The 12,538-nt window shown below is 41.1% G+C and overlaps 1 protein-coding gene and 1 pseudogene across 1 annotated transcript in view; both read right to left on the reverse strand.

The window, feature by feature from the left end:
* The window catches only part of LOC138657926 (metalloprotease TIKI1-like), a 220,955-nt gene that overhangs the window by 70,700 nt on the left and 137,717 nt on the right, over positions 1-12,538 (reverse strand). The window lies entirely within an intron of this gene.
* LOC138677869 (programmed cell death protein 4 pseudogene) lies at positions 5,871-7,547 on the reverse strand (annotated as a pseudogene).

Here is a 12,538-nt window from a genome sequence, read left to right on the forward strand (position 1 = left end):
AATGAAATCTAAAACATAACATTTAATGAGCCTCCTGGCCACAATACATATGCAGACAACCAAACCATAAAGTACATGGCTCAAAAACAACTGTGCTCAAGATAAAAAACTGGTATTGTCTCACCCATGTAGAGTTTCCTTCATCCCAGGGAATGTGAACTGAACATCCTTTCAACCAATGGGGTATAAATGAAAAATAAAAATAAAAGAGGAGTGGGGGTATTTGTTTTACTTTACCACTCTGTGTCATGTTGCCATCCTAATAAGGGCAGTACCCTAGTTTGGGCCTATTCATAAATTACCCATAAGGTTATGTAGCCTCACCATAAGGTTATGTAGCCTAGCACTAGCTGAAAAGCCAGTGTCATTCATACCTACACTGTGTCCTTTCTCAGGCAGATAACCTGAGCCCTGATCTTATGGACGTTGAATCAACAGATTGGGCTAGTGGCCAGAACTGGAGTTTGCTATCGAGATACTGTCATGTCAAGTCTCCAGTGTACTGTTAGACAGGGTATTCAGTGGGGCTGGTGGCTTTGTCACATCCAAAAGCACCAGGTTATCTGGCATAAGCTTGGAAAACCTTACATTTGTCAAAATAAATCAGGAATGGAGCCGTGCCGACTTTCATTCACCTACAGCTGACGTAAAATGAACAAATTGGCTATACCGTCTACCTTACTGCCTGCCATTGTCTGTATTCTACACAGATCTGCTGTCACTGGTGCCAATGACCCACACTCAGCTGGATGTCTACTCCCTGTCCATCATACCATCTATGCTGTAGTACTGCTGCTGCCAGGGCTGCCCCTACACAGTCAGCTCTCTTCTTACCTGCCCTGTCATATTTTTCTACCAATTGGCTTCTACCATTGCCAGTGCACAGTCAAGCCACTCACACATCTCCTGGGGGTTCATTGAGTCTTATAGTGCTACACTGCACTTCGAGTAAAGGTACCGTCACACTAAACGATATCGCTAGCGATCTGTGACGTTGCAGCGTCCTGGCTAGCGATATCGTTCAGTTTGACACACAGCAGTGATCAGAATCCTGCTGTGATGTCGTTGGTTGGGGAAGAAAGTCCAGCACTTTGTTTCGTCGCTGGACTTCCTGCTGACATCGCTGAATCGGCGTGTGTGACGCCGATTCAGCGATGTCTTCGCTAGTAACCAGGGTAAACATCGGGTTACTAAGCGCAGGGCCGCACTTAGTAACCCGATATTTACCCTGGTTACCATCCTAAAAGTAAAAAAAACAAACGCTTCATACTTACCTTCCGCTGTCTGTCCTCCGGCGCTGTGCTTTCCTGCACTCACTGTGAGCACAGCGGCCGGAAAGCAGAGCGGTGACGTAACCGCTCTGCTTTCCGGCCGCTGTGCTCACAGCCAGTACAGAGAAGCACAGTGCCGGGGACAGACAGCGGAAGGTAAGTATGAAGCGTTTGCTTTTTTTACTTTTCGGATGGTAACCAGGGTAAACATCGGGTTACTAAGCGCGGCCCTGCGCTTAGTAACCCGATGTTTACCCTTGTTACCGGCATCGTTGGTCGCTGGAGAGCTGTCTGTGTGACAGCTCTCCAGCGATGCTGCAGCGATCCGGATCGTTGTCGGAATCGCTGCAGCATCGCTTAGTGTGACGGTACCTTAACAGACTCAGGATTCTTGAAGGGTTTTCCCATGAACAAATTTAATTTCAAAGTTCATTTTAATCCAAATATCTTGGAATAATAATAATTTTCACAATTGGATACGTTTAAATAAAATGTTCCTGTGCTGAGATAATGTTATAAATGTGCCCCTGCTGTGTACTGTGTAATGGCCGTGCAGGGACATATTCTGGGAGCAAAGGAGAGTATACAAACATTGCAGCATGGGATTGAAGCCGATTCTTTTTTGAGGTAAAACATCTTTAATAATAGGCAGGGAAATGTTTTACCTCACAGAAAGAATCAGCTGTGATCCCCTGTTGTGCTACCTGTATACTTTTTGCTTCCTTTTTTTCCGCAATGTCATCCATATGCAATCCTTATACCTGTCTATTTTGTACATCTGTGTGAAATCCGTTTTTTACATAAACAATGTAAGGAAGTCAAATAGAGTTTCCCCATCTTTACAATTGTAATATACCCATGACAAACGCATGACATACGTTCTGGCAATTTTCATTGTGTGCCATTAAATCACACACAGAAGAGCTGAAAAGTGTTAGATAATCTATTATTTATTCAGATGCTAAACAACTTGTAAACTAACCTCTTTTTTCTCTGCTAAATATGGAAATATTTAACCAACCAAAAAAGACTTTCCCATTTTATGAAGTTGATGTCCCTAAAACCTCACACATAAAATCTCCTACTTTAATTTGCTATTTAGCATCATTTTATTGCTTTAATTAGTTTCCATCTTCCAAAAGAAAATAGGCCCAGCTTTCTGTGTTTATTTGGCTGACATTTACTTAAAATTTAATTTGTTTGCCAAATAATTAATAGCCTCAGAGCTGTAGAGATGTGTCCAAGGAAATTTTATAGAAACACAAAAGTATAATTCTTTATATACAATGCCAAAAAATAACGATATTCAAAGAGCTTGGACAGCAGCATCATTTCTAGTAAAATGTAACCCACATCTTGTATCTAACAAGATTATTTTCTATACTGCTGGTGATTGTGAGCTTCTGCTTTACTTTACAATGCTCGTGCCTCCTATTTGTGAAGTCATCTGACTTGGCTGTAACTATAAAAGGCACAGAGCTTTTGATATTATTTGGGCCCAAAAAAACCTTATATGAGGAGGAAATTACTATGAATGATGCGTCATAATTAATGGCCACAAATGAATGGAAAAATAAATGCCAAAATTGCTTACCAAATGTGAAAGCCATGGTTGAAACTGATAGGGAAATTAAATTTCGTTTGAGCGTACACTTAACCCCTTAACCCTGGAGGTATTTTTGTTTTTCTGTTTTCGTTTTTTGCTCCCCTTCTTCCCAGAGCCATAACTTTTTTTTATTTTTTTGTCAAAATGGCCATGTGAGGGCTTGTTTTTTGAGGGACAAGTTGTAATTTGGAACCTCACTCTTGGTTTTAACATATCGTGTACTGGAAAACAGGAAAAAAATTCAAAGTGCCGTGAAATTGCAAAAGAAGTGCAATCCCACTTATTTGTTTGGCTTTTCTACTGTGTTCACTAAATGCTAAAACTGAACTGCCGTTATGATTCTTCAGGTCAATACGAGTTCATAGACACCAAACATGTCTAGGTTCTTTTTTATCTAAGTGGTGAAAAAAATTCCAAAGTTTGTTAAAAAAAAATTGTGCCATTTTCCAAAACCCGTAGCGTCTCTATTTTTCGTGATCTGGGGTTGGGTGAGGGCTTATTTTTATGTGCCGATCTGATGTTTTTAATGATACCATTTTGGTGCAGATATGTTATTGCATTTTAATGCAATGTTGCAGCGACCAAAAAAATATAATTCTGTTGTTTTGACTTTTTTTCTCGCTACAGCGTTGAGCGATCAGGTTAATCCTTTTTTTTTGATAGATCGGGCAATTTTGAATGCGCCGATGCCCAATATGTGTATGTTTGATTTTATTTTTATTGTTTTATTTTTAATTGGGGCAAAGGGGGGTGGTTTGTATATTTATATATGCGAGGAAGTAATGGTTAGCTCACTAAAACAGTTCAAACAGGCCATGGATGACATTGACCCCCAGTGGTAGCAAATTAGGCAGGTTTGACACATGAATGCAGCATGAACTTTTATGCAGCTGGGGCAAAAAAAGGTTAGGCTTATAATACTGGCATATTTTACTACAAAATAGGGCAAAGAGGCTTGTTGGTCATAGACTATTGGCAATATACTGTAACTAATGGCTATTTGCACAAATGCTTGTGGTTATAGTTTATTGGCATATAAACTTGGAGATTTTAGGTAACTCACAGAAACTCAATGGTAAGCACTGGGCTAATACAACTCAGGTCAAACATCTCTGATCTAGATCTGATCTGATCTAGATGGGGCGATGAGTATTCTACCAGCCATTTGTAATCTCTGTTAGGGAGATGTTAGCCTGTACAATTTAGATTCTGTTTTTCATGAAGCAGAAAAAAAAACACACCTCCAGAGAAAGTCGGACCCATCTTTCTATGTGTGAGACATGTAATGACAAACAGCTCTGCTTTCCTCACTAATGAAAATCCCATTGGTCTTAACAAAAATCAGAGACTAAATTTTAAAAACTATCATATATTCAACAGAGGTGAGAAATAGAAACCCCTCCCCCAAAAAACAGGTTTTATTCAGCTCTACAGGCACTATTCCATAATTTGGCAAGCTTAACATGATAAAACTGGTGAAAATTTCTCAATAAGCACCAAAGGATGGCAGGCCCAAAACGTTTTCACAAAACCCTGCTCTGATCTGCCCTGCTGTCCTTAATGCATATATCTGACACACTATTCTCCCTGTATTACACGAAAAGCTTTCTTACATGAAAAAAGCAAAAATGGAGTTAGCACTCAAGGGGACATAGTGGGTAAATAAAATTCAAAGTTTTTTCAAGGTTTTAGCTTCAGAATTGAAGAGTTTATCAACTGCTTAAAAGTTGCCTCTTGAGTGTCGTCTTTTTGCTTTTTTTGAATACCCATAGGACTTTCTTGGCTACTGTCTTAGGAGGGATTACACCAATGACACCACATTTCAGCTAAGGGCTCACACCTATATGTGTGAAAAAAGAGTTCCGATATAAGGACCGAAAAAACAAACGAGCGTCATGCGAGTGTCATGTGATTTTTTAAACGGAACATCTGTATGTCATGAGTATGCAATCCATATGCAATGCAATTTTAACATGAGCTTTTACATGCAGCAATTCTTTATGTCATTTACATATCGCTTTTAAAGGATATAGTTGTCAAAACACACAAATATAAATGATAGCTAGATAGATAGATAGATAGATAGATAGATAGATAGATAGATAGATAGGTAGAAGAAACCTCGGCAATTCATGTGCAGCTTAAATCACAAAGTGACAGGTTAGAATAGAATAGATATATACACAAGAATGCATACATATATAGATGTCAGTGACGCACACATATAGATGTATATATATTACATAGATACATAGATGAAAAGCCGGCAATTCATCTGCCGTGTTCTGTAAAATCACTGCATGAGCCGACAGGATAGAAGAGTAAACACAAATAGAACAGAATAGGTAGATATATAGATTTCTGTGACAAATACAATTAGTAACATAGTAACATAGTTAGTAAGGCCGAAAAAAGACATTTGTCCATCCAGTTCAACCTATATTCCATCATAATAAATCCCCAGATCTACGTCCTTCTACAGAACCCAATAATTGTATGATACAATATTGTTCTGCTCCAGGAAGACATTCAGGCCTCTCTTGAACCCCTCGACTGAGTTCGCCATCACCACCTCCTCAGGCAAGCAATTCCAGATTCTCACTGCCCTAAAAAAAACTTTTTTTCCATTTTTTTTTCACTAAACATTTATTTAGTTTTGCACTCATGTATACACACACCCGTTCTAGCAGAACTTAGCTTGTATGTCCAGTTTTTTTTATACTTTTTTTTTTGTAGTAAAATAGATGTTCCCGCCACCATACTTGTCAAAATTGTAGTTTTTCTCAGGAAAGGTGAATAAAAATATCCCCCTCCCACCTCAATCCATCTGCTTAAAAAAAATAAAGTAAAACTCTGCCCCTCTGGCACAAATGGATAAATTATACAGAACAAGTCATTTCTCCCTTTCAGCTACCAAAGCAAAATGTGTATAAAGAGCAGCAGCAGCAGCAGCAGCAGCCAGATAATGGAGGGTCTCGGGGCCACGCGATAACGGGTCTTCAGAGTGATTTACCGTGTAGGACACACGAGCAGCCGTTACATGTGGCTACAGCAGGACGGGAAACACATGGCACGTCCAGATATATACAGAGCATCTTCTGCATCTTGCGTGTCTCTGTACAGCGACCCACCCCAATCAATGAACTTCTGAAACGGTTTTATTTAGAGAACTATTAGAGAAAGGCTTGGTACCCATAACAACGAATATAGAGCTTCATAAACGTTAACTGTGCGCGGCCGTGCCACCGCCTGACGTCATCTCTAATAGCTCTCAAATTTCAGACGCCCGCCGTCTCCTTCACTCACAAATCGTTTTCTTCCTCTGGATGGACATTTGTCCCGCATTTGTTTAGAAATGATGCCAGCCTTGAAGCAGTCCTCCACGAAACGCTCCAGAACAGAGTATGAATGAGGTACATCCAAATTAATATCTGGAATTTCATAGTAAATTCTATCGTAGCCCCTTTTCATTTGGTCCAAGGTGATCACTGCCGACTTCCACAGGGATTCTAACAAGCTGAGCATCATCCTGTAGGTGTTGTCGCCGCTGGCCTCCAGGACCATCAGTATGGCTTCATATACGAGTTCATGATGGAAATGAGGAACTTGGCAACGTTCAGCTTCGGACACGTCTCCAGATAACACGTACTCTTTCAGCAGCATATCGATCTCTTTCACCAATTTTTTAACTGGCTGCTGACCGCCTCCTGCTCCCCACACACTGTCAATTCTCTTTCCAACTCTTGTCATACTGAGGAGAACCGCTGCCTGATTCAAGGCTTCTCACGCATGGTCGCAGTCCACCATGCCTTTATAAGCATCTATGTAAGTCTTGTTCAGGATCCCATCTCCCACGGCTCTAGCGATAAACTGACCGACCAGCTGGGGTGCTCTAGGTGTGTCCAGGACAAGTTCAGGCATCTCTCCCAACAATTTGTCAAAAGAGACTTCCACATCTCGAGTGCTGAGCACGGTCCCGCACAGATCATGCAGCAGCTTTGATGTCAGCTCCCGATGGCTGGCTTTTCCTTCCAGTGCAATAGATACAGCTAACATCGGAAGTCCGCACTTCATCTCTCCCAGATTTAAATCCTTCAACATTTCTGCAACTTCATTGGTGTCCCCGTGCTGGAAATACTCCTGCACAATTGGCGTGACTGACTTTTCAAAGGACTTTTCATCCAGAGGAAGGACCGTCGTCTCGTAGACAACGCTGTCTTGATCCTCGTCATAATTGGGGTCCTTGATGTCAACTACTTCTTCATGGTAAATTTGGCAAGGCGTTCCCCACACTCCTTTACCACCAGCTCCACCTTTTTTTGGAAGTCCACGCCCTTTCCCAGTTCTGGATTTTCTATCCATAAGCTTGGTCTTTGGACTAGTAGGTGGCAATCCTCGCCCGCTTTCACCATTGTCACTGACAGAGTCTCCTCTTCCAGAGTCCCGGGAGGAATTCTTGCGCAGTCTTCTCTTGGCTTTGGCATTAACTCTGGCCTCAATTATTGTAGATACTGGCCCATTTCCATTTAGTTCATTCTTAATTTGCTCTGTTCCACTCTGTTCTACATCCCCATAAAACAGAGATTCATTATCTACTAGATTAGCATTTATTTCACTTTGGTGCTCTACTTCCATCGTTACTTCCACAAGGATCAATCGCCCTCGCTCAGCTTCTCCAGTACAGTGTGTGCAGCTTACTGTACATGTATTTAATTAATAAAAGATTATTTTGGGGGAAAAATGGGGTGGGCTCCCGGGCAATTTTCGTAACCTGCAGAGGGAAAGCCGGCAGCTGGGTGCAGATGTTTATAGCCTGGGAAGGGGCTAATACCCATGGAGCTTCCAATGATATTAATATCAGCTCACAGCTGTATAATTAGCCTTTTCTGGCTATTAAAATGGGGTACCCTAAAAAAAATTACGTAGGGTTCCCCTATAATTAATAACCAGCAAAGGCTATGTAGACAGCTGTGAGCTGATATAAATAGCCTAGGAAGAGGCCATGGATACTGGCCCCCCAGGCTAAAAACACCCCAATTCTGGCAATTAGCCTCATTCTTCCCACTTTCCCTGTAGCTGTGGCAAGTGGGGTAACAGTTGTGGGGGGTTGATGTCACTGTCAGGTGAGATCAAGGCCCAAGGTTAGTAATAGAGAGGCATCAATAAGATGCCCCCATTACTTACCCCATAGTCACATTGTAATAAAACACAGACACCCGGAAAAAAAGTCCTTCAATTGAAGGAAAGACACAGACTCCTTTGATATTCTTAATTAAACCATACTTACGACCTCGCCTATTCCCCCGATGCCCTCGTCATCTGCAAAAGGGGTAAAAAAAAACAAACAACAGTATTCCTCAACTTTCTGCAGAGATGCTTTTCATCCATTTGTCCAATGACAGGTCCTGCTCTGCTACATCTACTGTAGATGGCTGGCTGTATGATGCGACCATGCAGCCTGTCATCCAGCAGACACACTGAACACCATGTACTCAGTGTCTCTCTGTGAACATCTGTCTGAGGTCACCACGAGCGTGAGAAAGTTCTCCTGCTTGCAGTACCGTATGACAGGTCCTGCGAGTTCACGGTCAATGAACACACTTCACCCATGTGACTTTCGGACGAAAATTTCCCACGGCGCTCGCACTGACATTAGAAAGGTGAAATGAGTTCACTGGCTGTGAACTCCTGGGACCTGTCTGACGGCACCTTATTGACGCCTCTCCATTACTAACCTCGGGGCTTGATGTCACCTGATGGTGACATCAACCCCCCAACTACCACCCCACTTGCCACTTCTACATGGCAAGTGGGAAGAGTGATTTTTTTCTCAGTCTGACTTCAGCTGAGAAGAAAATCACAGATGAGTTGTAATCTAGATGCAATCTAGATTCCCTATCAGTATGTTTTTGGAGTGTGGGAAGAAAACACGGAAAACATACAAACTCCTTGTAGATGTTGTCTTGGTGGGAATTGAAACCGGGAGCCAGTGCTGCAAAGTAACAGTGCTACCCACTGAGCCACCGTGCTACCAATAATTGGTAAATTACTACTAGACAATTCTGGTGGGATCTTATCTTTGGAAAATTCTCAGCAGCCTGATCCTACTTCACCTTTCATCTTCTGTGGGGGTGAAAGTGGTCTAACTCTATACAGATTAGATGGTTGTCAAGTACTACCAATAATATGGTTCTGTCTAATTTTGGTCTAATGTGAGTGGCCTGAAAGTGTTTGGGCTCATAGACACATCACATGACCTGCAATATGGATTCACAGTATGGACCTTTCCTACTTACTGCAGATATTGTGCTGCCATATGGCGCACCTAAATGAGGCACTGTATTCTCCAGAAGTAAATAAGATAACATACTTAAACTTGTCTAACAAAATTTGCATTTATTGTATGTGTTATAAAGAGTTCTCTGTTTTGGTGAATGCAATCGGTGAGCCACTGATTCCTGATTTTGTGGCGCAATCAGGAATGAAGATTGACACTACTGGCCTCACAGAAATAGACTTTTTCAAAGACTGGTGGTCAAGTACAAGGAGAAGAAGGATGTCTTTTTCTTGACCACAATGGCATGGTGATGGCAGCACCCTCAGCACTGTACGAGGTACCTCTACACAGGTCGCCAGACTGTGTACTGCGGTGCAACAAAAACATGGAGAGGGTTGACATCTCTGATCAAGTCCTCCAGCCGTACAGTGCTTTGAAAAAGGCCAGGGTGTGGTACAAGAATCTGTCCATGCTACGTCATACCTTCAGTTCCAGGAGGTAGTGATTAAGGCCCTGATATTTGGCTGTCAGGAAGGAGTGGGCCCCAGTAATTCTGGAACTGAAGGTCTTCATATTGTATGGGCCAACATTTCCCGAAGGAGGTCCTTCAAAGTGGAGAGAAAAGTAAGTCGCATAAGAGGTGCCGAGTGTGTTATAGAATGGGAATATGCAAGGACATAATTTATCAATGCGTCACCTGCCCCGAAAAACCTGGCCTGTGCATGAGAGAATGCTTCAGACTGTACCATCCATGGACTAATAAATTAATTTCTGACTTGCACAACTGACGTCTGGCAACCTGTCGAACACTACACAACTGACGTATAACAACCCGACAAACACTACACAATTCACGAATGCCACTACATTATAAAATTGACATACCAGGAAGCAGTATATCAGTTCCAAAAAGGAGTCACGTGTTGGACATTTCCACTGTTTAGGCACATTAGGGGCTCTGCAAACGCAAAATGACACCTGCAGACCATTCCATCAAAGTCTGCATTCCAAAAACTCATTTCTTTCCTTCCGAGCCCTGCCGTGTGCCCAAACTATGGTTTTCTCCCACATATGGGGTATCAGCTTACTCAGGAGAAATTGCACAACAACTTTTGGTTTCCAATTTCTTCTGTAACCCGTGAGAAAAAAAATTGGGGCTAAAAGATAATTTTTGTGGAAATTTTTTATTTTTATTTTCATGGCTCTACGTTATAAACTTTTGTGAAACACTTTGGGGTTCAAAGTGCTCATCACAGATTTTGATAAGTTCCTTAAGGGGTCTAGTTCCCAAAATGGGGTCACTTGAGTGGATTATTCACTGTTCAGGTACATCAGGGGCTCTCCAAATGTGACATTGCCTCCGCTCTCTATTCCAGCGAGATTTGCGTTGAAAAAGTCAAATGGTGCTCCTTCCCTTTCGAGCCCTGCCATGCGCCCAAAGAATGGTTTTCTCCCACATATGGGTTATCAGCATAATCAGGAGAGATTGCACAACAGCTTTTGAGGTCCAGTTTTTCCTGATACCTTTGTGAAAATAAAAAATTTTGAGTCTAAAGTAACATTTTAGTGAAAAAAGTTAAATGTTCATTTTTTACCTTCACATTTCATAAATTGCTGTGAAGCATGTGAATGGTTAATAAACTTCTTGAATGTGACTTTGAGCACCTTGAGGGGTGCAGTTTTTAGAATGTTGTCACTTTTGGGTATTTTCTTACAGTGACTTCATTTTTTTAGGGACCATATCACATTTGATTTTGTAAATTTTGTTGGAAAAATGAAAAATCTCTGGTTAACTTTTACTTCCTAACAAAAAAAATTTTGGCTCCAAAATTGTGCTGATGTAAAGTAGACATATGGGAAATGTAATTTATTAACTATTTTGTGTGACGTAATTGTGTGATCTCTGTGATTTAAGAGTATAAAAATTAAAAGCTGGAAAATTGCAAAGCTTTCAAAATTTTCACCAAATTTCAGTTTTTTTCACAAATAAACACAAGTCATATCAAAGAAATTTTACCACTATCATGAAGTACAATGTGTCATGAAAAAATAAACTCAGAATCACCGGGATCCGTTGAAGCATTCCATAGTTATTACCTCATAAATAGTCCAGTCAAAATACGAAAACAAAATACTTTACCCTGAACAAATTCCAAGAAAGCGTTTTATAGTTTTTTTTTTAGTATTACATGTAGGGAAAAACATACTAAAAGTTTACCAAGATAGGGTTACCACAAAAGGTCCAAATGTGACGTCAAAGAATATGGCCACCAAAGCTGTAAAATGTTAAATGCGACTCGCCTTTCAGTGTTTATCATATTTCTTTTACAATTACTATTATTATATTTATTATTTAACAATGTATTTATCTTCTTTTACAGAGCTGAGAATGATGGAAAGTCAAGAAACTTGCCCCTTATGCAGTCATGAAGTAGAAGATGACGGAGAAAGAATAATGATTGGTTCGAAAGGAGCTGAAGGCATCAATAAAGCCAGTATTGAGAGGGGCGTTAGCACTGTGTTAGCTGCTGGAGCAGTGGTGCACAAGAGATGTCGTATGAACTACATAAACAAGAAGCAAATAGACTTGCATAAGAAAGCTACTTCCGTTCATCCTTCACCTGCCAAGAGAGGTACATGGGTGTCTACTGGATACTATGATAGCACGACGCAGTGTTTGTTCTGTGGATATGAAGTGGTGAAGACAAGATCTAGTAGTAAGTTCGATGACTATAGCTTTGTTAAAATGGATGGATTTGTAAGGTCCATCATGTCACATTGCAAACAACGTAATGATGACTGGGCAATCACCATTCAAGGGAGAGTTGCGTACTTTGGGAAGGACTTACAATGCTGCAGACTGCCTGTATCATCGTTCGTGTGACATTAACTTTCGGATAAATTATGGAATTCCTATGCGTCATGGTGTTGGATCTACTAAAAAGAAACCGCGGAAGGTAGGGAGGCCGATGAACATGGACCAAGAGCTAGCGTTCTTGAAAATGTGTGCATTTCTCAAGGACAATGATGAAGAGCAACTGACTGTCACAGATCATGCAAAGAAAATGACAGAGTATCTTGTAGAAGGAGACAGTGCTGCCTATAGTAATAAATGGCTGAGGTATAGGCTGGAGGAGAGGTATGGCGATTCGCTATTCATAGCAGAGTGTAAAGGGTTGCCTAGCATTGTAACGTTCCGTGAAAAGACCAGAATAATCCTGAGGGACTATTTCTGTAGTCAGGAAACGGATGAATAAGCCCAGAAGAGAGCCATCATAGAGACTGCAGCCAAACTAATCAAGAGCGATATCAAGTCTAAGATCCCATCTTCAACCAATGAATATCCGAAGACTTCTTCGCTTGAATGTCAGTCTGCCTTAGATT

The sequence above is a fragment of the Ranitomeya imitator genome, chromosome 1, assembly GCF_032444005.1.
Source record: "Ranitomeya imitator isolate aRanImi1 chromosome 1, aRanImi1.pri, whole genome shotgun sequence".
NCBI classification, from domain to species: domain Eukaryota; kingdom Metazoa; phylum Chordata; class Amphibia; order Anura; family Dendrobatidae; genus Ranitomeya; species Ranitomeya imitator.